The sequence below is a fragment of the Prionailurus bengalensis genome, chromosome F2, assembly GCF_016509475.1.
Source record: "Prionailurus bengalensis isolate Pbe53 chromosome F2, Fcat_Pben_1.1_paternal_pri, whole genome shotgun sequence".
Lineage (NCBI taxonomy): Eukaryota > Metazoa > Chordata > Mammalia > Carnivora > Felidae > Prionailurus > Prionailurus bengalensis.
The window spans coordinates 80,689,404-80,713,699 of NC_057353.1; the positions used below are offsets into that span (position 1 = coordinate 80,689,404).

A 24,296-nucleotide genomic window follows, 5' to 3' on the forward strand; every position below is an offset into this window, starting at 1 on the left:
ACCTCATTTTGCTAAAAATAAAGCTATAAATGAATTTTTCTACATAAAGTGCATTTAAATTATTTCTGGAAGTCCATTTGTTTTTTACTCCCAGTACATACGAAATCTGACTATATTTACAGGGGCTTAACGCACACTCCTTTCCTTGGCATCGTGAATTACTGCCTAGGAACCACCTTTGAGTACAGGAATTTCCTAACACATATTTCCCAAGCTTTTATGGAAATCAAATACTATCTTTAAGTAAATAACAGAAATGTGAATTAATCTAACAAGAGTAAGAGAACACAAAAATAACTGTAAAACGTAACTACACACTCCTAGTCCCAAAACCTATGAAGAACACTGAGACAGCTGTTTGCACGTGACCTCGAAGGTACAATCCACACTTAATACAACATAACCTTTCCATGCAGCAGCTGACAGAAATGTCTCCAGCGGCTGCAAACTATACTTTGTGCAATCTCATTCTTCTATCCTTAAACCTGGCTGACCTCAACCTCATCTGGCTAGTTACCGAAGAAGACAACGCATTCTCCCTACCCCCCCCACCCCGCCCCGTGCACATCTATCGCAAGCTCCCCATACACACATTGCAGACAGAGGCCAGTGGTCACCAAGTCCACAAACTGCAGCCAGGAAACAGCTCTGCCCTGCCATCTGGGTGACCTCCTGGCAGCAGCGGCAGGACGTCCCAAAAGGAAAAGACCCATCGTGATTGCTGTGTTGACGCCATGCAAAAACCTGACCGTGCTTTTCACCCCCTTCTTGACAAAACCCACTAGGGAACTAAGTCCTTTTTTTTTTTTTCCATAAAAAGGAACACGTTGCCTTCCCTGAATAACTACCTGAATAAAAGTAAGGTGGAGAAAAAGGGGGGGGGGTAAGGGCAAACCTAGAAAGGAGGATACATTTTCTTCAACTGTCTGAACAATCTTCCAGATGTACACACACTAACAGAAAATGATCTTTACTGCCTAATAAATAAAAGTATATCCTAATCTTCAAATCTAAAGATTTACACTAAAGATTAAAAGTCAAATTCAAAAACGCCAATAAATTTTTATTAAAACATCTTATATATTCACTAATTCAAAATTTTCAAGAAACTTGTAATAGAATTCACGGCAAAAGGAAACACACAAGTGTGATTAAGGTTTGCCCAAATACCTAACTGCTGCTGACATATGTAAAGTTCAACTCGAGGCCTGATCGAGTCTCATCTGCCCTCAGTCCACCAAAATGGTAAACTTAGGATCAAGAGTTTCCACATAAATGCAACAGGTAGCCTCCGTCAACACCGCAGGTCAAGAAGAGGGTGCCCAAATCCTCCCCTGTTAAGTTTTAAGTACCAATCTAGCCATAGGGCCCAGAAATCCCAGGCAGCCCCTCACTCTAGAGTATGTCCTAACCTAGGTCGTACCAAGGTTATGAACAAATGTCATACACATACCCAACACCATTATTCTCCTGGGCTTTTTATTTCAAAGCAGCCATCACCAGTAGATAAAAACTATGCGGTATGTACACACTCGTTTATTTTGAGTAATGCTTGTACTGTCCTAGCATTAGCTATCGATGATAATCTCAAATTCACAAGTTAACAAAGGTATTTTGAAAGGGGCAGATTTAGTTACTAAAATTTATGTCAAAAACTAGAAGAGCCAGAAACAATTCCAAATCTCTGTCCAATCATTTGAAAAGATCACAGAGGAAAAAATGAACAGTACAGAGCCTGGGTCACTGCAGGAACTCAACTATGTGCTGAATGAATGAACAAATCCTCCCACATTTCCTCCTATTCACGTTCACGCATAACCGGGCCTGGCTACGCTTCCCGCTCACATCCGCCAAGGCAGCACCAGCAGGGTGGGGGCGGGTAAGGCCCTGGAACAAATAAGCCTCTGCCTGGAGGTGGGACTGAGCGTTTTGTTTGTGACCAACAGCCCAGCTTGCCTGGTAGCCCAGGCAAGCAATGCTACTTTCCGGTAACTATAATGCAGCCGAATGCACCACTTATCTTGGGCCAGTTTAATAACAAAATAACTAAACTGAAAGCTTTGCCGGAATATAGATTTCCCTCTGTCAAATGGAAATTACTTGCGATTTTCCAGATAGTAAAATCAGTGGCTAAACTCATATTGAAACAAGTCAATTTCTGCCATTTCATTTTCCGGAAAACCGAGAAACACAGTATATGAACTGCATGGACTTCGGGACATCCACTTCAGCCATGAAGGAGGAACTAGAACGGAAAACAGCCCTCCATGGTAAACAAATAGAGGAGTGGACAAAATCCGTGAAACCACTTTCTTCAGATCTTGAGACAATGTGCAGTGCAGGCCCGCGAGCCTCAGCACCCTGCTCTGTCCAGCTGGGAGCAACCATGGCCCACAACGCGGGAAGGGAATCCAAGTACAGGACCGCAACCTCAGCGGAGGAGAGGAAATTTCCAGTCTGGGGAAGCGGAGCGGCTGAAATATGCAAGGCAGAGAATCAGAGGTGAAAAGTTATAGAAAACGAGTTTCAGAAACCTGCACAAAGACCAGAAGATATGGAAACGCATGTTTAGCCTGCTGAAAGAAACAACTGTCAACCTAAAAATCTACACACCCAGCAAAAGTTTCTTTCAAAATTAAAGATGCTTATCAAGAAAAGAACAGATAATCAAGATGTGATAGCCTCATACAACAAAATACAACTCAGCAATTACAAGGAACAGATTACAGACATGCATAACATGGGTGAATCTCAACAATAATGTGCTAAAAAAAAAAAAAAAAAAAAAAAAGCCTTACACAACCATGCATACAATATGATTCTGTTGACAGGAAATCCCAGGACAGGCAAGACCGATCTGAAGTAGGAAAATAAAATAGCAGTTGTCAGGGGTCGGGGTGAGGACGGCAGCAGGGACTAGGGCAGGAATGTGAGCACAGATGGGTGTGAAGGAACCTTAGGGGAAAATTACAGTGGTCTAGATTTTGATAAGTGTTGGGGTTGCAAAGATGACATTTCATGCAAAGGTGCATTTGTGACAACTCGGTGAATGTGTACCTGAGTTATATGCTGCTGGTATATCAATTTTACACGAAAAGAAAAATCCCCTAAACGAAAAATGAACCCTAGTAAACAATATGCATGCTGAAATACACAGGGTGAAGTATGTTGGTATCTGCAGTTCATTCTGAAATGCACCCTAGAAAATAAAACGGGTCACTATATAGAGGGATGGATAATTGGTGACTTATGTGATAAAGCAAGAGCAGCAACATATTACGGGTAGAATCTAAGGGGTCTATGAGTAGACGGGTGTTAGCTATAAATTCCTGCAACTTTGTCGTTTGTTTGAAAATTATCATAATGAAATGTTGTATACAAAAATAAAGACTAATCTAGATTTCAGAGGGAAAAAATAAAAGACAAAAGGGAGCATGGGCCTCCCATACGGTTACGTGAAGATGATGGGGCGCAGACAGTTATAAAAAACAGACAAATTCATCCAGAACCACTCCCGGAAGGGACCAGAAGATGACCACACAGGCAACAACAGGAGAAGAAATTACTCTCAAAACTGCGCCTGCCTCTGGTCCAAACTGAGTGTTTGCGACTTCCCTGCCTGGTAAGCCTGTGAGCCCCAGCTCTGGCAGGACAGGACTGCGCCTTACTGTACCATCACAATGTAGCAGGACGGTGGCTGTAAATCTAAGGGGGAAATTTTGGAAACGAGAAGGCTGCAAAACGCTGCGCTCCAAATGTGAATATAAATAAACACTGCCCAAAGCCCCGGCGGACAGTGGGACTAGGCAGGCACACGCAGGAGAACCCAGGAGGCCCAGAGGCACGCACCAGAGCCAGCCTGCTGCTCCTCTGACTAAATGTGTCTCCCAACCCAGGGCGAGCTCTGGTGGCAGAAAGAAAAGTCTTCCTGGCATGAGGTCTCAGAAGAAATGGGGGCTGGTGGACCAACGGAAATTTAGAGGACGGATGCTGGAAGCAAGGGAACCCCAAGATAAAACCCCAAATCTGAGAATAAATTCTACCCCAACCTTTGACTGACCACCAAAATATAAAGGTACATGTGAGACCCCCCCCCCAACACACACAGAGGCCCAAACTTAATAGAATAGAAAAGAAAAGAGAAGGGGGGAGGGGAGGGGAGGGGAGGGGAGGGGAGAGGAAGGGAGGGGAGAGGAGAGGAGGCAAGAAAGCAAGCAATGCACCCACTGGAAGCCAATAAAAGTGATCAGAGACCTCATCAGCTCATCAGAATGTAACAAGCAAGCCTTCTGCACCCTGAGCACAGGTGTGCACGCGTGCGTGCATACACAGACAGCGCTGGGAAGCAGTACCACCAGGTAGCACGTGAACATGCCTGTCATGAAGACCTTCACCTCTAAATCCCATTTCCCACTAAAAGGAACCAGGGATACTTGGATAAACGGTTGATTCCATGACGCGACAGAGAAACTACAAGAAACGCCACTGTACCAAAAGGAAGAAAAAGCTCAAAAATTAATAGGGACGTGTCAAAAAAAATACAGGAGATGATCCTGGAGAAGGCCAAACCAGGGAGAAGTCTAGCATCGAAATGAATAATGAGTCAAGGATTATAAGCCACTGAGTCAAACGAGCATCCGTGAAGTTCTGACGGATGACATGAGTGAGTGAGCGAACAGAGGAGAGGAAACTCGTCCTGGCAGCTGGACACCAGCTGATAAACAAGAAGGGGCAGCGGCGTGAGAGAACCACGGCTGCACAACCAGCTCGCAAGAACTGTTTCAAGCAAGAACCACCAGTGGGTGACCGAACTATCGGTTTGAAAGTTCGAAAGGTCACACAGCCTCAAATATTTCCCTACAGATTACTCATTAACCACAAAGGATAAATGCTCATTTTAGAGTAGAGACAGTAGGCAGACGCAATCCTAACTCGATCGCCTAAGATCGGTAATTCCCAAGTTTCAGAATACATCAAAATCATTTTCAGGGTTTGTTGAAAACACAGCCTCACACCCTAAGTTTCTGACTCAGCAGGTCAGGAGCAGCGTCCAAGACTCATCAGGCCTAACAAATTCCTGGGCGTTAATGTCACCAATAACAGAACGAACTGGCACCATGTGCCATTCTGAGATGGACACAATGGCTATGAGAGACGATATGGCCCTGAGAAAGGGACAACGTCACTTTCCACAATGGTCTGACCCCCAAAATGCATAATCTGAATTTAATATGAGAAGACATCAAAGGAACTCAAAAGGAACCCTACGAAGCAATTAGTTTACGTTCTTTAAAACTGTCAATGTCATGAAAGAGAATGGCTGAGCACCATATCCAGACTAAAAGGACTACAAAGACATCAGTAACTAAGACACGTGGACGCCTGGGTGGCTTGCTCGGTTAAGCATCCAATTCTTGATTTCCGCCCAAGTCGTGATCTCACAATTTGTGAGATTCAGCCCTGCATCAGGCTCTGCATTGATGGTGCAGAGCCTGCTTGGGATTCTCTGTCTCTCTCTCACTCTCTGTGCCCTTCCTGCACATTCTCTCTCTCAAAATAAATAAACCTAAAAAGTTTTTAAATAAATAAATCATGCCTGTAATTCTAGACTGGATCCTGTGTCGGGGTGAAAACTGCTAGAAACAACAGAGCAACTGGAAAACCGTGAACAGGGATTGTATAGGAGATAAAATGGCAACATTAAATGTTATACTGATTATATTGTGGTTATGTAAAAAGTCCTTGTTCTTAGTAAATACTCAAGTATGTAAGGGTGAAAGGGCATTATGTCTGCAACTTACTCTCCAAGGGTTCAGTAAAAAATAAATGTGTGTGTGTGTGTGTGTGTGTGTGTGTGTGTGTGCTCACCCCTGTGCGTCTGTACCTATCCAGAGACAGACAGGAGGAAGGAGGGAGGGGGGCACTGGTGGATCTAGGTGAAGGGTATTGGAAAGCGGACTACCCCACTTGTCGCGACTTCTCCCTAAAAGAAAACAAGGTTTAAGTGAACAAAAAACCAAGGAACAGCAAAACAGAAAAGGTGGTGGTGGGAGGGCCTCCAGAGGCAGCTACCCACACAGCCCCATGCTGAGGAAGAAGGCGGAAGGGTGCCACCGCACACGGGGAATGACAGGCGCTCACACTGAGGCTCCCAAGTCATCTAGAGAAGCTGAAACGGACTTTCACGTCTTTCGGTACATTTCGCTTACGAAGACCCTTTTGGATTAAGTGCCCTTTCGGAACACACAAGAAAACAAGCGTGGCTGAGTATTCTTAAACCTTCACGCTCCACACCTATTTTGGTTCTATTCTGCACGTACCACTTTTCACATGACCAGTGAGTCACGCTGTAACCTACCAGGAGGCATTCTGTCTGGCGCGGACACCGTGCGTGGTATGGCGGCGGCAGACCGTTCACGCTGGAACCGACACGGCACGCAGTGCCACCCCACGTCCCTGCGGCTACACCGTGACACCTGCACCAGGGCTGCCACCTGGCTGGCAGCAGCTGGAAATGTCACCAGCCGTAAGAAGTGTCCCAGCACAGGTCCGACCCTTCAAAACGAGGGTTGTTAGCGCAGAGATTCCCGCAGCAAAACCCGGGGACGGAGTCAGACAATAAAACACGTGAGGGAGAACGATTCTCTCTCCCCTGTTCCCAAATGCAACTATCAAGGAGGCTACGTATTTGCTGTGCAATCACCGTCTAAAGGGCACCATGCAGAGGCTGCAACGAACACGTCTGGGCACACCGATGTCACCGGGCACACTTGCGTCACCAGAGACGGCACAGCGAGCCTCAAGAACACAGAGCAGCACACGCAATAAAGAAACAAAAAAGCAGCTCAGGAAGGTCCTATTACAATGCACCTTACTCTGCCACTGATTCTGTTATTACCACACACTCTAATACCCACCCTCTGATCATAAAATCACACGAAGACCTCATCATTTGAATTAATGGCCTTCTTATGCTCTGAAGTCAAACAAATTTTGATTTTTAAATGACAACTAAACATACACACAGTTTTCCACTTTAATCCCCCTCCCTGCCCACTGTTGTGGCTTTCCTAAAAAGGGTTTATTAGGAAAAAATGCTAAATAACTGCTCTGCAGGACATCAAAAAGCACCACATAGTAAGGAATAATGAGCAATCCTCTTGCAAACTTTGAAGAGACTTGACTTACAATCACAAGGAAGCCTTAAGTTTAGTGAAGCCACCTTGAATTATCTTCTGTGTACATTCTTATTTCTAGCAGTTTAAAATATAATTGTACCCTACAATTAGAGCTGACTAAAGACAGAGCTGAAGACCATATAATTAAGTTTGTCGTGAATCAGAGAAAACATCTTTTATTAATTTTTAAAGCTGGTAAAACTATTTTTCTCCAAAGCTACAAGAGCTTGAACGCTATGGAAGGAATCCTAAAATAATTAAACTTTAAAAAGTCTCTTCTGTTTTTATTTATATCTATAATATATAATCGTCTTACACAAAAACCACGTTATAAAGCCTTTAGGTCATGAAAAAATATAAAAAAATCAAAGACTCCAAGATTATACGTTTTCAGAAACAGTGTCTGTGCTAAAATCTATTTTACTTAAACTTCTAGGATACCTAATCCAGAAAAATAAAATTTAATCCACTGGAAAGAAAAAGCGAGCTCAAGTGTGTATATAAGTGAGTACTCCTGTGTGTGTGTGTGTGTGTGTGTATGATCTACGTGTGTATATACATAAGTCACCTATTTTTTTTTTAAGCTTGGCTTACTGAGGAAAAATGTACATGCAGTAAAACATTCAGTTAGATGGGTTCTGACTAACACGTCCGGGGTATAACCGCCCCCGGAAGGGAAGCTATGGCCTATTTCCATCACCTACCAAGTGCCCTCATGCCCTTTTGTGCTCAATCCTCTCTTCCCCTTGTCTCAGCCCAAAGCAACCAGTGATCTGATGTGGTCTCATGGTTTTGGCTTTACCCAAACGTTATCAGGGTGGAATCACAGTTGCACAGAGCTCTGTGCCTTCACGTCATAGATGCTTTGCAGATTCTCACCCTTTGTCTTGAAGATGTCAGTAGTTAGCACCTTTCTGTTGCTGACCAGGATTCCACTGTGCAGGTGAACCACAACCATTTACCACTTGATGGACATCTGAGCTGTTTTCCATTTTAAGCAAGTATGAATAAAGCCGCTACACACGTTCATATACAGGCCTTTGCGTAGACACCAATTTTCATTTCTCTTGGGTAAAGACCTCGGGGTAGAATTCCTGGGTTGTATGAGAAGCGTATGTTCAATTTTATAAGAAGCTGCCAAGCTCTTTTCCAAAGCGTTATAGTTACAACCCTCTGCACTCCCACCAGCAAAGCATGATACAGCTGTAGCTATTCCACATCCTTGCAACCGGGCACTGTCACCTTTTATTGTCTTGTTTCGTGCAAATGTGAGGCATTCTAGTAGGACTGCAATGCTACCTCGCTGTGGCTGTCATGTGCACGTCCCTGATGACTAACGATGGTGAGCATCTTCTGTGCTTATTGTGACCTACAGAAAAGGGACGAAATGTCTACTCAAATCTTTTGGCCATTTTTTCAAGTGAATTTTTTGCTAAAACACCTACCTTTTTAATAGTTTATCAAAGAAGAAATGCAGGAAAGTTTGTCTATTTTGTTAGGTCACTTAGAATTTATTAGTAGACAAGAATCTAAACTGCTTCCTTGCCATCCCCACTCCCAACACCCTACCTGTGCCCCTCTAAATTGTCTATGATATGCTAAGGCAGGTAGAAAGAAAAAGACATCCCCTCTGTCCCTTACTCAGGATGTAAAATCCCTGGAAAAGTTGCCTGTTTCCCTATTTTCACAAGTGTGTGATGAAAGCACATTGTTTCCTCAGTGTGAGCCAGGAACACCAACGAATGAGGACCACGTGCCGTGCCGTGGTTTGCAGAGACAACGCCAATGCATTCCCACATGGATATGTAGTTGACGCATGACAAAAAGGAAGTCGATCCTGAGGACGGTCTGCGGGCCATTCAGTAGGGGGCAGCACTCCCCACTCTTACATCCAGGGCTCGCACACAGGACCGTAAGGGAACGTGAGAGCCTGCCGCCACCATGTGGAGCCTGGGGCGGACTCCTCAGAAGCTAGCTCCAGCCTCTGCTCTAGGACACCGGGACAGAAATCACTACCTTGCCAAATTACTACAAAAAACTAAATAGGATTCATGGGGCACCTGGGTGGCCCAGCCGGTTAAAGCATCCGACTTCAGCTCAGGTCATGATCTCACGGTTTGTGAGTTCGAGCCCCACATCAGGCTCTGCGCTGATAGCTTGGAGCCTGGAGCCTGCTTCGGATTCTGTGTCTCCCTCTCTTTCTGCCCCTCCCCTGCTCATGCTATCTCTTAAAAATCAATAAATGTTAAAAAAATTTTAAAAAAAACTACGATTCAAACACACAATAACTGACACATAAATGGTAAATATCACGATTATGACGTATAATTCCTGAATCAGAAACGTACCTAGACTGGCAAGATAAAGGATGCACTTCACAAAGCTCTGGGTAAAAGGCTGAACTTGAGACACGGCAGACCCACTGCACATGCAGGGTCCTGACCATCCATGAGCCGGCCAGGCATCGACAGAAAAGGTGTGGCAGCACAATTACATAAAAGGTGCCCTGGAGAGGACAGTCATGAAGGATATTTGTGGACTTTATTCCTTACAATTCTGCCTAATCCAATCACTCTTGGTTCTGCACTATCTCACTGCCGATGGCTTATTTCCCCACAGGCTTCCAGAACTACGCCAAACAGTGAGGGCTGTGCTTGCACATCTCAAGGATACCTCCCAACCCTCCCACCAGTCCAGCTAGACACACAGCAGCCACCCCTTCAATGTCCTGTGGTCACTCATCCTGCCCGCATAGTATTCAGTCCTGCGTGACCAGTGGCTGGCTGCCTTTGTGACAGATATTCAATAAACAATTTTCCATGAACCATTTCATGAAATCAACAGTTTAAGATTATCTCTTAGGGGCCCTTGGGTGGCTCAGTTGGTTAAGCCTCTAACTTTGGCTCAGGTCATGATCTCATGGTTTGCGGGTCTGAGCCCCACATCAGGCTCTGTGCTGACAGCTCGGAGCCTGGAGGCTGCTTCACATCCTGTCTCCCTCTCTCTCAGCCCCTCGCCAGCTTGCATGCTCTCTCTCTCAAAAATAAATAAACACTAAAAAAAAGAGACTATCTCTTGGATTCAAGTGTCTGGCTATATCCTACACTCAGGTTTTAAGACCTTAAAAATTTATGACAGGAGGGGCGCATGGGTGGCTCTGTCGGTTAAGCATATGACTTCGGCTCAGGTCATGATCTCACAGTCCTTGAGTTCAAGTCCCTGATCGGGCTCTGCGCTGACAGCTCAGAGCCCACCGCCTACTTCAGATTCTGTGACTCCCTCTCCCTCTGCCCTTCCCCTGCTCACACTCTCTCTCTCAAAAATAAATAAATGTTAAAAAAAAATTTTTTTTTTTTAGGGGCACCTGGGTGGCTCAGTCGGTTAAGCGTCCAACTTCAGCTCGGGTCATGATCTCATGGTTTGTGGGTCTGAGCCCCACGTCAGGCTCTGTGCTGACAGCTCGGTGCCTGGAGCCTGCTTCAGAGTCTGTGTCTCCCTCTCTCTCTGCCCCTCCCCTGCTCATGCTCTGTCTCTCAAAAAATAAATAAATGTTAAAGAATTTTTAATTAAAAAAGCCTTTTTTTAAATAAAAAAGAAAATTTATGACACGAGCACCTGGCTGGCTTGGTCGGTGGAGCACATGACTCTTGATCTTGGGGTTGTGAGTTTGAGCCCCACACTGGGTGTAGAAATTACTCAAAATATATAATCTTAAAAAAAAAAATAAGAAATGAAACATTCATGACAGATGCTGAACAATCTGCATGTCCCGTTTCCCAAGAAAACCTCTTTAAAATTCTTCGAGGAAGAGTCTATAACCACTACATCTGGCCTGGCAAGGCGGCACAACGCAGGCTTTCAAAGTTAACAAATCTCACCCAGCTCTGCTTATTCCCGCTCTCTCCACCAAGAATGTCCTTCCCCAACTACTGCCAACCCTTCTCACCCCTGCTCCCTCAGGAAGACATGGTGCCCTCCCTCCCGGCTTCCCATCAGTGTCTTCCCAATTAGCATTTTCTTATTTTTTTTAATTGTTTTAAGTTTATTTATTTATTTTGAGAGAAGGAGAGAAAGCACAAGTGTGGCAGAGGCAGAGAGAGGGAGAGAGAGAGAGAGAGAGAGAGAGAGAGAGAGAGGGAGAGAGAGAGAGAGACACAATTCCGAACAGGCTCTGAGCTGACAGCAGGGCTTGAACCCACGAACTGTGAGATCATGACCTGAGCTGAGATCAAGCATCAGAGCTTAGGGCACCTGGGCGGCTCAGTTGGTTGAGCGTCTGACTTCGGCTCAGGTCACGATCTCACGGTTTGTGGATCTGAGCCCTGTGTTGGGCTCTGTGCTGACAGCTCGGAGCCTGGAGCCTGCATCAGATTCTGTGTCCCCCTCTCTATCTGCCCCTCCCCATCTGTACTCCATCTCTGTCTCTCAAAAATAAATAAATGTTAAAAAAAAAAAAAAAAAAAAAGAGTTGGACGCTGAACCAACTGAGCCACCCAGGCGCCCCCGAATCACCCTTTTCTACCTGGTCACATCCATTCCTCCCAGATCTGCCCTGTGTCCTCAACCCTGGGACCATTTCTAGCAGGCCAAGAGAGTGACCTGTCCCTCACTGAAGGAAGCAGATGTCCCTGGGGGTGAAGACAGAAGTAATATGCTTGAGTACATGGAAAATGTTATTAAGAGGTCTGGCTTCCTTATAAAGCTGTCAGAGTGAGAACTCTTAAGAATGTCAAGCAAACAGGAAAAAAAAAAGGGGGCAACTCTAAGTTCAAAAAAACGGAAAACCAAAGCCGAACAAAAAGGAAATGGAATCATGTTACATTAACTAGCTCAATAGTGAGCAACATTAACAAAGTCAAAACAATTAACCAAAATGTGGATCTAAACAAACATTGTGACAGAACTCTGGGGGGAAGGAAGAAAGGAGTCCAAAATGTAACTTTTTCTAAAGCCAACCCACGATGGCGCCTGACCCCACACACACGTGGCTGAGGATCGGGGGTGTAAACACCCGAAGCAGCAGCGAGGCATGATTACACGATTACACGCACCTGTGGGAGGCAGACGTGGAGGGCGGGGCAGGGCCCTGGGGTCTGCGTTCACCTTCAACACTGCTCTGGACACATGCACGTGCCACCCCTGGACAAAGCGGAATTTCTAGTTAAGAAAAGGAAACAATCTCTAATAGAAGCATTTCAGGCAGGACAAGTGTTTTGTTTTCCTAGAACTTTTAGACCACTACTCTGTTCCCCCTTGAACAGTCTCTTGGGACACTGCGAGTACACTGCGAGTGCCGGTCCCCACGCCCCCAAGAGGCAGGGCGGCGAGGGCGGCGCACGTGGCCGGACACCTGGCGCCACGCCCACCGGCCACAAGCGTGGAGAAAGCTGCTGTCAGCTCTGCACCTGACCTGAGAACACCACCACGTCCCTCGAGGACGTGGCCGGGTTGGGCTGCTCAGCACCCAGACGGCTGGGTAAGCGTGAGGGTGACCGTGCACCCTGGACCTCAGTCACCCGCACGCAATCCGTCTCGCTACTCTCTCCAGCTTCAAACCACCATCCTGGCAGGCATTCCGTCTCACCACTCCCCCTAACCGCTCTGGGTGCCGCCGGAGAGCCCCCTAGTCACCAAACCCAAAGGTCAAACCCCAACCCTCATCTGGACCTTTCCTGACACTTCACAGAGCTGATCACATCCTGTCCCAGAACGTTCTCTTCCCCTCTTCCCACGGCGCCAGCGCTTCCGGTTTTCCGGACACCCGCTCGGAGCCCACCACGGCTCCCCCTGGTCCTGGGCTCAGCCCTCCTGCCGCCTCCTCCCTGTGCTCACCCGCTCCGTGACCAGAGCGCCACTGCCTTTTCACTGCCACTCCCAGCTCGGATGCCTACTCACAACTGCCCCCGTGACAGCCCTCCCGGGATCCCTGCGGGCCGCAAACCCAGAGTGCCCACGAGCCGGTCCGCCTCTGCCCCTCTAAACCGAGTTCCGCCCGTGGCGGCCCAGAGCCTTGGAGCCGACTCAACTCCTCCCTCGCTCCTCACACCCCTCATCCAATCTGTCGGCAGATCCTGCCGGTTCTACCTTCAAGATCCACCCGGGGCCCGACTGCTTCTCACCACCCCCAGTCTCCCTGCCCCGGTCCAAGCCTCCGCACCCGGTTCCCTCCACAGCCTCCAGCTCTCCTCGGCTCGGCCCCCCACCCCGCCTCCCCGTGTCTACTCCCAACATGCCGGCTTTTCAAACCTCGGTCGCATCTCCACGCTGAACAACGACTGACAGCTGCCCTCCACAGCCCACCACCAGCACTGCCTGATGCTACGGACTCTCTGTTGGATAAACGGCCACAGAACCTCAGGGTTCAATCTATGTCAATTGTTCTCAGCTGTCCTGATGCTACAAGCGCTGTCTTTATTCACAGAATGGGGGTTTGCAGAATGGGTCTGTGCTCTCTGGGCAGCCTTCCTTTCCATCTACCGCCTCCCTACACCCCATTAACCCTGAACATAACGTCCATACACACACCAGCAATTCCACTCCTCTGAAAACTTGTCCTTGCTTTCCTAGAATTCCGATTGGAAAACACCTCCAACCCAAGTTTGTGCCTCCTAACACAACACCCGACAACGAAGCAAGAACCGAAGAGAACCTGATCCATCCTACGGGGGCTCCAGGGGACCACGGCACTCAGGTAAATCAAGGGACCCGCATCTCAGCACATCGTGAAGTTTACGCTGTGCAAAGCCAGGCTTACTCGTGCGGCCTCACCATTTGTCCAGAATTGGGGGAAACAACTATAGGAAGACTGGTTAGAAGGTAATTTTCCTGGATTTACATATTTTCAAACAGGGGGAGGAGAGCACCAAACCAGAAGCAGCAGATTACGTCCTGAGGCCCAAGGTCCAGTGAGCCATGAACTGGCTCTTGGTTTGTTGCCTCCCCATCCCCTGTCACTGCACATCACATTAAGGAGCAAAGTTTCGTGTCGTTTGTCCAAAATAGTGCCTCCCCATGAAATGGTCCCGTGCTCGACCACAACGAAATATTTTTAACAGCTAATGAACCTGATATTCTCTCTCTTATTTAAATCTAGTAGGAAAAGAGAACTTATTATGTGGCAAACATTAAATATTCCTTCATCCAACATTTAGTGAAAACCATGTGTGGGTTAAGCAGAAAAGATGCCAGATGAAATAAAATCTTTGCCCTTAAAGACTCAGAAACACAGACTCGCACCCAAATAAATATAACACACTGTCATAGGAAGAAACACAGACTATGGAGGGGGCTCGGGGGCCAACGGCAGATGTAAGTAGCCGGGCGTGGCCCTCCCCACACTGTCCGCTAAGGGCACCGGCACACAGAGCAAGCACCTCTCGCAGCCAAGAAAAAAGGGTAGGAAGGCCTTACTTGGAAACTGAAACTGCATGACCTCATTTCCCTCCCGAAACACCTAATCCTCACAGAGACAAAAGTGAGTCTGGAGGAGAAACGGGAACAAAGAAGGAAAGCGAACTGACCCCCAGAAGGAAATGGAAAAATAATCCAGGGCCCGGCCCTTAAACATCGAAGACAATGATATTGCCCAAAGTCAAGTTCAACAGAGTTATAAATCATCATGGATTCTGAATCCATGAAGTCTGCGCTCAGGACGCTTTTACCAAAGCAACATGTCAGTAAAATAAAACGCTCATGAGAGATTTACGACTCTTTACCACCTGTCTGTCCTCGCTCAACCGCTGGACCCACCAGAACATAAGACAAACGGGGACAGCATCTCAACCCTACAACTTCCCAACTACGGAGAGAGCGCACAACAAGCACCAGGGCTACAAATGACAAACAGCCCAATTTCTGGGGCTGTTTTCCTCTCGCTTCTGCGGGGGAAACACCACCAAATAAATATGAATCGCTGACACGTGTGACTGCGGAGCACATTACACATTTCTTACAGCGTGTCTGCCACAACCCCGGGAGAGAGGTCCCTTTGTCGGCGAGAGCAAGGTGCACGCAGTCAGGAAGAGTGAGCAGAGACGAGAAAGCTGGGTCTCGGTGGTTAGCCAAGAGTCGGCAGGAACCCAGAGCCCATGAGAATAAGACGCGACTAAACAGCACGTGCTCCGAAGTCAGGCCGAGTTCGAATCCCGGCCTTGCTGGTTTACTAAAGTAACCCCTGACCTGTTCCGGTTAGGCAAACGTGAAACAGGGGCGCAGGTGGCCTCACTCACGGGGCTGTGGGGAGACCCGCTCAGTAGGTGGAGCTCAGAGTGTCTCGGCCGTCGCTACTGTCGTTACTACCACCGCTGACAGCACCGCGGCCCTGCCTGCCTCTCTCCGCACAGAACAGCACAGAACAACTTCGACTTCTTCACTCACGTCACACACTCTGCAAAATCAACCAGCTTTTATTTGTTCCTAGTGTACGCCAAAGAAACCCTGAGACAGGTGGAAGAAAAATCAGAACAAAAAACCAAGACCCAAGCAAGAGAATTATACTCACAGTTCTGAAGGCCACGGTAACTCTGCGAAGAAGTCAATCAGCGATTTAAAGAAAATCTCCTAGTTTCTCCTTCCTCTTTCCATAGTCGTCAGAGAACCTGACAAGGAGAGACAACACACATATAGAAAACCGCCCTTCTTTCACTTTTTCAAAGCTCTGCTGAGCTCACCAGCCCAGCCAGTTCCCCACACCACCCTCTAGCCCCCCCACCCCGCACTGGGCGAGAGCTGGCACGAGGGGTAAAAACGGCACCAGGTCCCTGTCTCCAAACCTACCTTCTGGTTAAGGAAACATATGTGAAGCAGCTGAAAATTGCTAATACATGTCGAAACCATAAATTAACAGCGTGTACAGTTAGCTGGTGAGTGCAGGGTATAACGACAGTATGCACGTCCATTTCACCCCCTCCTCCTACTAAAATCGTACTAAAAACGTACTTTTAAAAATGTTTTCCACAGCACGGGGAGAACTAAAAGGAGAAAAAGGCCAAACTATTGGAGGCTCTGAGCAAATCTTCTAACATGGAAGACCGAGACCCAAAAAACAGAATAAAGAAGAAACCTGGAAGAAACAGAAACTATAAAAGACGAGAAGTGTAGTAAATGCGCCAGCAGGCCCGCGGGAGCCAGATCCTCCTTCTGCAGCGGACACAGGGAGAACCGAGTCCCTCTACACAGCAGGGGCCTAGCACTCGGGCCTAGCAGCACCAGCGCGGGCAGAGCAGGGGGAAGGAAGAAGGCACGGCCCCAAACGCAGAGGACTCGGGGAAGGCCACTGAAGCTGCAATCTCGACGCCAGGCACCACGTGGCTCTCCCTCCGACAGAAGACGGGGGTCATTCCCTGGAAAAAGCAGAGCGTCCGTGGACCGAAGTCACCCTGCGCAGCTGCACTAAACAGAGGTGGAGTTAATCGCGGCGCACGCGCACAGTCAATGGTGAATTCTCCGGCTGCCCTACCACAGCACGCACACGCAGGCTCACACTTGGCTCCCAGATTCCCAAGTCAGAATTCCGCAAGAAAGACACTGGAGAAGATTTCTGTGGAATCTGATCAGCCCGAGAAGATAGATCTGAAGATACTACCACTGGGGACCCCTAACAAATGGCCCACTTCAGCAATATCCTGAAGTCAAAGGGCCCCACCTTTGTCCCTTGTCAGACAGGAGAGGGAAGGAAACAACCTGAAAGAAACAGAGACTACACGAACTATCAACAATCTAGGGATAAGACGACACTGCAATCAATAAACAAAAATAGGATGCTCTTTTAAAAGAACAGGAAAAGGGCCCTTGGAAATCTAAGGAATCTTTTTGAAAACAGAAATAATAAACTAAAAAAAGGTTAAGTCAAACTGAAATCATCTCCCTAAAAAGAGAGTAAAAAGGCAGAGAGAGAGACAGAGAGAGAGACAGAGAGAGAGAGAGAGAGAGAGAGAGGAGAAGCAAAGGAAGGATATAAATAATGAGAAAAAGGTATTAAGAAAACCACAACCTTTGTCCAGAAGAGCCAACTTCTGGATAATAAGACTTCCAGAAAGACAAAATAAGAAAACAAAAGGGAGGAAAACCTCAGCACAATAATGCCAAAAAGTCTTCCCAGAACCGAATACCAGTTGCCAGAATGAAGCGACTAGCTGAATATGCAGAACAGTAGATGAAAACGGACCCACACGAAGTATACCATCATGACATTTCAAAACACTTGGACAAATTTTAAAACTCCTACGAGCTTCTAAAGATGCGAGGGGAAAAACATTACATACAAAGAATAAATTAGAACAGCTTCTGAATTCAAAAGCAGTAACATGGAAACAACAAGGCAATGGGGCAATCTTTGAATTTATGAGCAAAAATGAACGCCACTACAGAACTCTACACCCAGCCAGACTCTCAGTCAAGTTTCAATCACACAAGGTCCCACACAGTCGATCTCCTAAGCATCCTGTGACAGAAAGCCACTGAAGAAAGTCTTCCAGCAAAATGGGAGCTTCCATGAAGAAGGGGAAAGGGAGCCCCCAGGATGACGATGAGGGGAGATGCCAGAATGGTGAGGGAGAGGGGGAAGCAAGTCCAGGTTGGTATAGTGCTGCTCAAAAGGAGGGAACGCTGAAGGCTGTCTTCACCTTGCCCAAGGACACTGCACCATGTGTAAATTTACATGTAATTTTTTGTAATGTTCATTTATTTTGGAGAGAGAGAGACAGAGTGCAAGCGGGGGAAGAGCAGAGAGAGAGGGAGACACAGAATCCGAAGCAGCTCCAGGCTCCGAGCTGTCAGCACACAGCCCAACGTGGGGCTCAAACCCATGAACCGCAAGACCATGACCTGAGCCGAAGTCAGACACTTAACCGACTGAGCCACCCCGTCGCCCCGAATGTACCATCTTTTTAAAGTGATTAACACCTATGGGTGCCTGGGTGGCTTAGTCAGTTAAATGTCTGACTCTCGATTTCAGTTGGGGTCAGGATCTCATGGTTTCATGAGTTCGAGCCCCACATCAGGCTCTGGGCTGATGTGCGGAGCCTGCTTGGGATTCTCTCTCTCTCTCCCTCTGTTTCTACTTCTCCCCTGCTCATGCTGTCTCTCTCTCTCTCTCAAAATAAATAAACTAAAAAATAAATAAATAAAGTGGTTGACTCCTAGATGACATACTCTACCCAAATGAGGAAGTCAGTGAAGAAGGACAAAGCAAGAGTTGCCACAAACATAAAATCCAAGTTTGGAGAAAAGCCTAAAGATGAGAACAAAGGAACCAGGGACAACACAAGAAAAGGCCTAAGGAGCAACCAGCTCAGAAGAGAAGAGAACGAGCTCTCTAGGACATCGTCTCCCAGAAATAAGACGTGAACAAAATCTGGGTCTACAGGACCATGTGGAAACATTACTAAGAAGCTACTGGGAAGTATGGGGAAAATAAGCAACAGGGCATCAAAGGCTTAAGAATGTGGGCAGCTGAACAAAGACAGACAGGCACCATACCACCCTGCGCACACCTCTGCCACAGACAGGGCTGAGCCACAGTACCACCAGCACCAACTGACTTGTCTCCCCTCCCTCGGCTGGAAAGGCCTTCCGGAGAGGACCACTTCTCATCTGGCTGTTGCTTTTCAGAGCCCAACACGATGCCTGCTGTAAGAGTACACACAACAGCACTTATCACATACTGAGCGTTTACCATGCATACCCGCTACCCTTCTAGAGAGCTAGAAATCAAAGACATACGGCCTTTGCTAACCTTCAGAGTTTCAACTCCGCCCTGCCCCCCGAGAAAACAAACATTTATCCTATATCCGCATTCTTCCCAAAAGATGAAAAGTTCATCCAGGGCTTACAAAACTTTAACAGTCCAGCTATCCCCAATGGAACCCAAGACCCGAGGGTACTTTTCTGACATTACATGCGCTGTGTGATGTGAAAACAGTGCCAGCCTGGACATTAGGACACCTGGTTTCTGGAACTTTAGAATTCTTACTTTTGAAGAAGGGAAAATCCCAACTCCTTGATATGACCTGTCGGTCCCTGACTGATCAAGCCCAGTCTCTCACTTGATCTCGCATGAATCCTATAAAGTTAAGCCATTTGCAATTTACAGAACCACCTGTGGCCTCTCTCACACCTCCACCGGGCCCCTTCACCCCCCTCTACCCGATCCTCCTCCCCTGGCTCACCCTGGCCCAAGCCGTGCTCCGCCCCCAGGTGAGATGCCTCTCTCCTGCACCCCCTCAGCACTCCTTCATGGGACACGGGCATCTGTGGAGTGACCGACACATGTCATACACTACACCAAGCACTGGGTGACATGGCGATGCACAAGAGAGACACGACCCTGCCTCGAAGGACTCCCGTGGTGTAGCTTCCTGTTCAACACAGTAGAGCAGATGTTAAATCTCACCTGTCAGAGTCTTCCTCCACCCAAACAGCAAGATTCTGGGCACGATGACGGCCTCTTTTAGCTCTGCAGCCTGAGGACATGCATCTCAGATAAATAATTTAGGCACTATTAAATACAGCAAAGTGAGGGTCAAGAAAGCCCCAGTGGCTGCAGCAGGTTAAGTAACATTCGCTTTTTAGACAAAAGCCCTTTTTTTATTGCCTTTTTCTTTTTTGGGGGGAGGGGGGGCTCTTTGCTGTTAGGACTATAATCCTAAAAATGTCATTCATGGAAATCTTGTAAGTCAGCTGGAACTGGCTTTCTTCTCCTTGCTAAGTACAAAGGCAGGAGGGCCCGATTCCTCCCACGTCTTCCCGTACAAGTAACAGCGTAGACTGGACCAAACACCCAATCATGTCTGCAGAAGCAGTAAACCTGTACTTGATGCACGAAGGCCTAATGATGAATAACTGAACATATACGCTGGCTTGGAGTGCCTTCTAGTTGCCTTTTGCTTCCTGTTGTATTTTAGGAGAATTCAAGCAAACAGCCACACTGCACTTCATCAGCACTCAGCCTCCTGCCTGCCTGCTACCTGCGCAGCGGGCGGGACCTTACGGCAGGGCCACATCCAGCACTCCTACGTACTGCACAACTTGGTCTTTGTTGAGAATATGCATCTATGCTTTTTAACTATGGAACTGATAAAACATAAGCATAAAAATTTGACATTGTTCCAATAGGGCAGAAAACTAGATATTTCCCAAACTAGTATACTTAAAATGCTTAAATTCTTTTGCCCCAGGCACAGAAAAATTAAACTTGGCTCATTATACAATGAAACGTATTGTCAGTTCCTTGATGATATTTCTAAGATGGATACTCTCTACCTTTTTGGCCTGAGTGGGTACATTTAAGATACGTCTACAGAGATGCCTGGGGGGCGCCCGGATTGCTCAGAGATGCTTGGGCTGGTCTGAACTGTCTTCCCTTCTAACATGCAAACTAAGATGTCCCACCAGCTGCAGCGCACTCTGACTCTGAGCTTCCTTAGCACACAGCAGACTTCCCATCGACACCTGCTTACAGTGTTTTCATTTCAGTGCGCAGTCCAACCTGGACAGTCCCTGAGGCCACCTCTCACTCGCCCTGACGACAGGGACGGCGGCGTCTGTGGAGGGGGTGGGGTCACGGCTCTGTCCCAAGTGCTTCACAAGCACCAGCTCCTTTTTTTATTTTTTAATGTTTATTTATTTTTGAGAGAGAGACAGAGTGCAAGCAAGGGAGGGGCAGAGAGAGGGAGACACAGAATCTGAAGCAGGCTCCAGGCTCTGAGCTGTCAGCACAGAGCCCGACACGGGACTCAAACCCACAAACCGTGAGATCATGACCCGAGCTAAAATCTGATGCTCAACCGACTGAGCCACCCAGGCGCCCCATAAGCACCAGCTCCTTAATCCTCACGCGTTACTACTCTTTTCCCATTTTACGTACGAGAAAACAAAGTCCAAAAAAAGTTAAGAAATTTTCCAAGGTCACACAGCAAACAAGGGAGAGACCAGGCATTCAAATACCTGCTTATTAGCACTCTTAGGACCATGATGCTAGGGATGAGGTGGTGGGGGGGGGGGGGTCAGTTGGTTAAGCATCTGACTCTTGACTTTGGCTTAGGTCATGATCTCATGGTCATGGGATAGAGCCCCGTGTCAGATTCTCTCTCTCTTAAGATTCTCTCTCTCCTCCCCACCCCCACTGCCCCTTCCCCACTTGCTCCCCGCCCCCCCCCCAAAAAATCTTGATGCTGCTCTGGCTTCCCAAGTTAACCAGATATTATCACTGTTATTATCACTGGACACGGTTTGGGCTTTCCAAAGCAAACACGACAGGAAAATTCTAAAGTAAAGTTGAGTAATATTCAACATGACATATTGACAAATTATTAGATATCTGGTTTAAAGCAAGCATGTAGGCTGAGCCCCTGGCAAAGGAATGGTCGGTGATGCTAGCTGCCAAATAAAGCCCAAGTCCATTATTTCTTAATGTGCAACATCCTAACAATTTAAATCGTTTGTGAAGGTCTCTAACTTACAAACTAGACAACCACTTCACACAGGTGTCCCTTCCTCTAAGTTCAGTCTAGCGACAGCTTCTGCACTCTGACAAGCTGTAACCTGTGTTCTGAAAGGACACAGGTCAGAAGTAACTTTCTGGAAAACCAAAGACATATAAAGAACATGAACACGATTATGAGAATGATCAGGGCAGACAAAAGCTTCTTTTTGCCTCAAAATAATTTTCTGGCCAAACACATTCTACTACGAGACTGTGGAGCAGCTCAAAGGTCATAGGTCACCACATCCCCTTCATCTCTGTGCCAGTGCATGGTACGGGGTCTGCCATCCAAGAGGTCGTAAGCTACTGACAACACGAATACGTTAAAGGAAGAGAAGAGGCAAGGTTACTCCTTTCTGAAAAGCCAGTATTAGCAACAGCAACAACCACTGCCTGTCGTACACGCAGAGTAAACGCCGAATGTAAACTGCTTCCGCTTCTTAGACACGCTGGACAAACTCAGGAGGGAACGATTAAGATCAGCTTTTAAATTCCCACAGCAGAAACAGCTACATTGTTAGGAACAGTATTTGCTGAACCTTGGGCTGATTCTTCCCTAAAAAGCGATTATTACTAAGACTGGCCAGATACCAAGAGCCACGGTATATCACATTTATAAAAGAGTTACGATAATCTCTACCTAACAGACAAAGAGATTTAGGGCTTGAGTAACTGGGTGGACACACAGGAAGCGAGGACCGAATCTGAAATTCAAAGCACACCTGTCCAGCACCCATTCTTAACCACCCTTCTAGTCTACACTACACGTGATGTCCCCAGAAATCCTACTGTACAAAAGCTTAAAAATATGAAAAGAAATCACCATTCTACTCAAATTAATTAACAGGCACAGTTAATATATTCAAAACAAGGCAACCCTTCATACTCACAAGAACCAACAGCTACGAACCGTGAGCCAAATTCAAGAAGTACTTAGAAGGAAATCTGCTGCAGGGCCTGGGAGTGGTGGCTGATCACGAGAGACAGTCCTCTGGGCATCTGACAGAATCCAGCTGAAACTGGAGATCGTTACCTGTGTGATGGGAACGGTCTGCAAAGCAAAGGGTCCCAGATCTAGCGAAGGAAGAGCGAGGGAGCAACCAGAAACCCTGGGCAGAATAACTGCAGAAACCACCTGATGACTCTGAAAAGTGAACTGTAGCAGGAAGGAAGGCTAGGCTGGAACTCAAACCAGCAGATTTAAATATGACGTAGAGTCTCCTAACAGGATACCCTAAATGTGGAGGACACACCCCAAACTTATCCAGCATAGGAAGAGCCAGGAAAACAATTCCCACGGGAAAAGAAAATCAAGACAAGCCAATACCGTGATGAAACAAATGTCAGAATAGCCCATAAGGACTTGAAAACAGCTACTGTACAAATAAGTCTACAAACAAGCACACATAACATACTTGATATCACAAAATCTTCTTTTCCTTCTATCTCTTAAACCCACTGACTTTGGCCCCCACCACTCCACGGAAAGTTCTCCGTCCGAGACTACCAATAACCACTGCACTGCTCGACCCCATCACTACTGCTCAGGTCTCGACCTTTCGGCAGCAACTGGCAAGAACTGATCTCCCACGCCCCGTCTCGTGATTTTCCTCTTACCTCACAGATGCTCTCCCCTCATCTTCAAACCAGGTGATTCCAGACTGTCCCAAGGCTCTGTCCTTTCTCCTCTTAGCCATGCTTACCTCCCTGGTAAGCTCACTTCAAATGCTGTTTCTATGCTAACAACCTTAAAACTCGTATCTCTAGCTCAGACCAGCTGTCCCACTGTTGTGCTGGACCGACTGTTGCCAACACCACGTCATGGACACCACCTCTGCCTTCTGTGCATCAGTGAGGAAAGGGCAGAGCTACATTTCCCTAAACCCCTGCCTGATACAACTCAGGGTTGGAGTTAAATAGTAAGAGGCAAGATTGGCAAAATGAAAAAAAAAAAATTTACTCTCTTGAACTCTGCCAGCACTCCCAACAGTAGTGATGGATTCTGATTCCCTGTATTGAGAAATATCTAGCAGGGTGCCTGGGTGGCTGAGTCAGTGGAGCACCCAACTCTTGATTTCAGCTCTGGTCATGATCTCACGGTTGTGAGATCAAGCCCCACATCAGGCTCTGCACTGGCAGTGCGGAGCCTGCTTGAGATTCTCTCTCTCTCTCTCTCTCTCTCTCTCTCTCTCTCTCTCCCCCTTCCCCACTCACTTGCTCTCTCTCTCTCTCTCTCAAAATAAATAAATGTGAAAGAAAGAAAGAAAGAAAGAAAAGAAAGAAAAATCTAGAGTGGCTTATGTTTTCATGACCAAACCCTGCAGATACAGCCTATGCTGGGACCAGCTTCTAGGTCACTTGGAGAAGCGGAACACCACCAAAGAGAACTGAATAGAACGTCCAACACCCCAAAGCTCAGGTGCTGACTAACCTTCCCCTCTACAAACCTTCTTACACAGTCTTCTCTGTTCACAACACCCTCCTTCCAACTGCTGAGGCTGGAAACAAAGGATGTCATCCCCATCTCTTCTCTTCCTCCCACATTCCGCATCCAGTCTGCTCAGCAAATCATGCTGGTTCTTCCCACAAAACTGGCCCGGACACTGTCCCCTTGCCATCAGGCTCACCAACACCAT

The 24,296-nt window shown here is 47.1% G+C and overlaps 1 protein-coding gene across 8 annotated transcripts in view; it reads right to left on the minus strand.

Annotated features, from left to right (window-relative positions):
* The window catches only part of PTK2 (protein tyrosine kinase 2), a 256,865-nt gene that overhangs the window by 214,731 nt on the left and 17,838 nt on the right, over positions 1–24,296 (minus strand). For 3 of the 8 annotated variants that reach the window (XM_043601871.1, XM_043601859.1, XM_043601851.1), the window contains exon 2: positions 15,679–15,775. The exons of 2 other annotated variants lie outside the window; for them this stretch is intronic. The gene's annotated coding sequence lies outside the window, so the exon portion shown is untranslated. Of the gene's footprint in view, positions 1–8,420; positions 8,548–12,229; positions 12,318–15,678; positions 15,776–24,296 lie in introns of all 8 variants that reach the window. 3 more of the 8 variants (XM_043601860.1, XM_043601870.1, XM_043601861.1) reach the window with 2 other exon arrangements.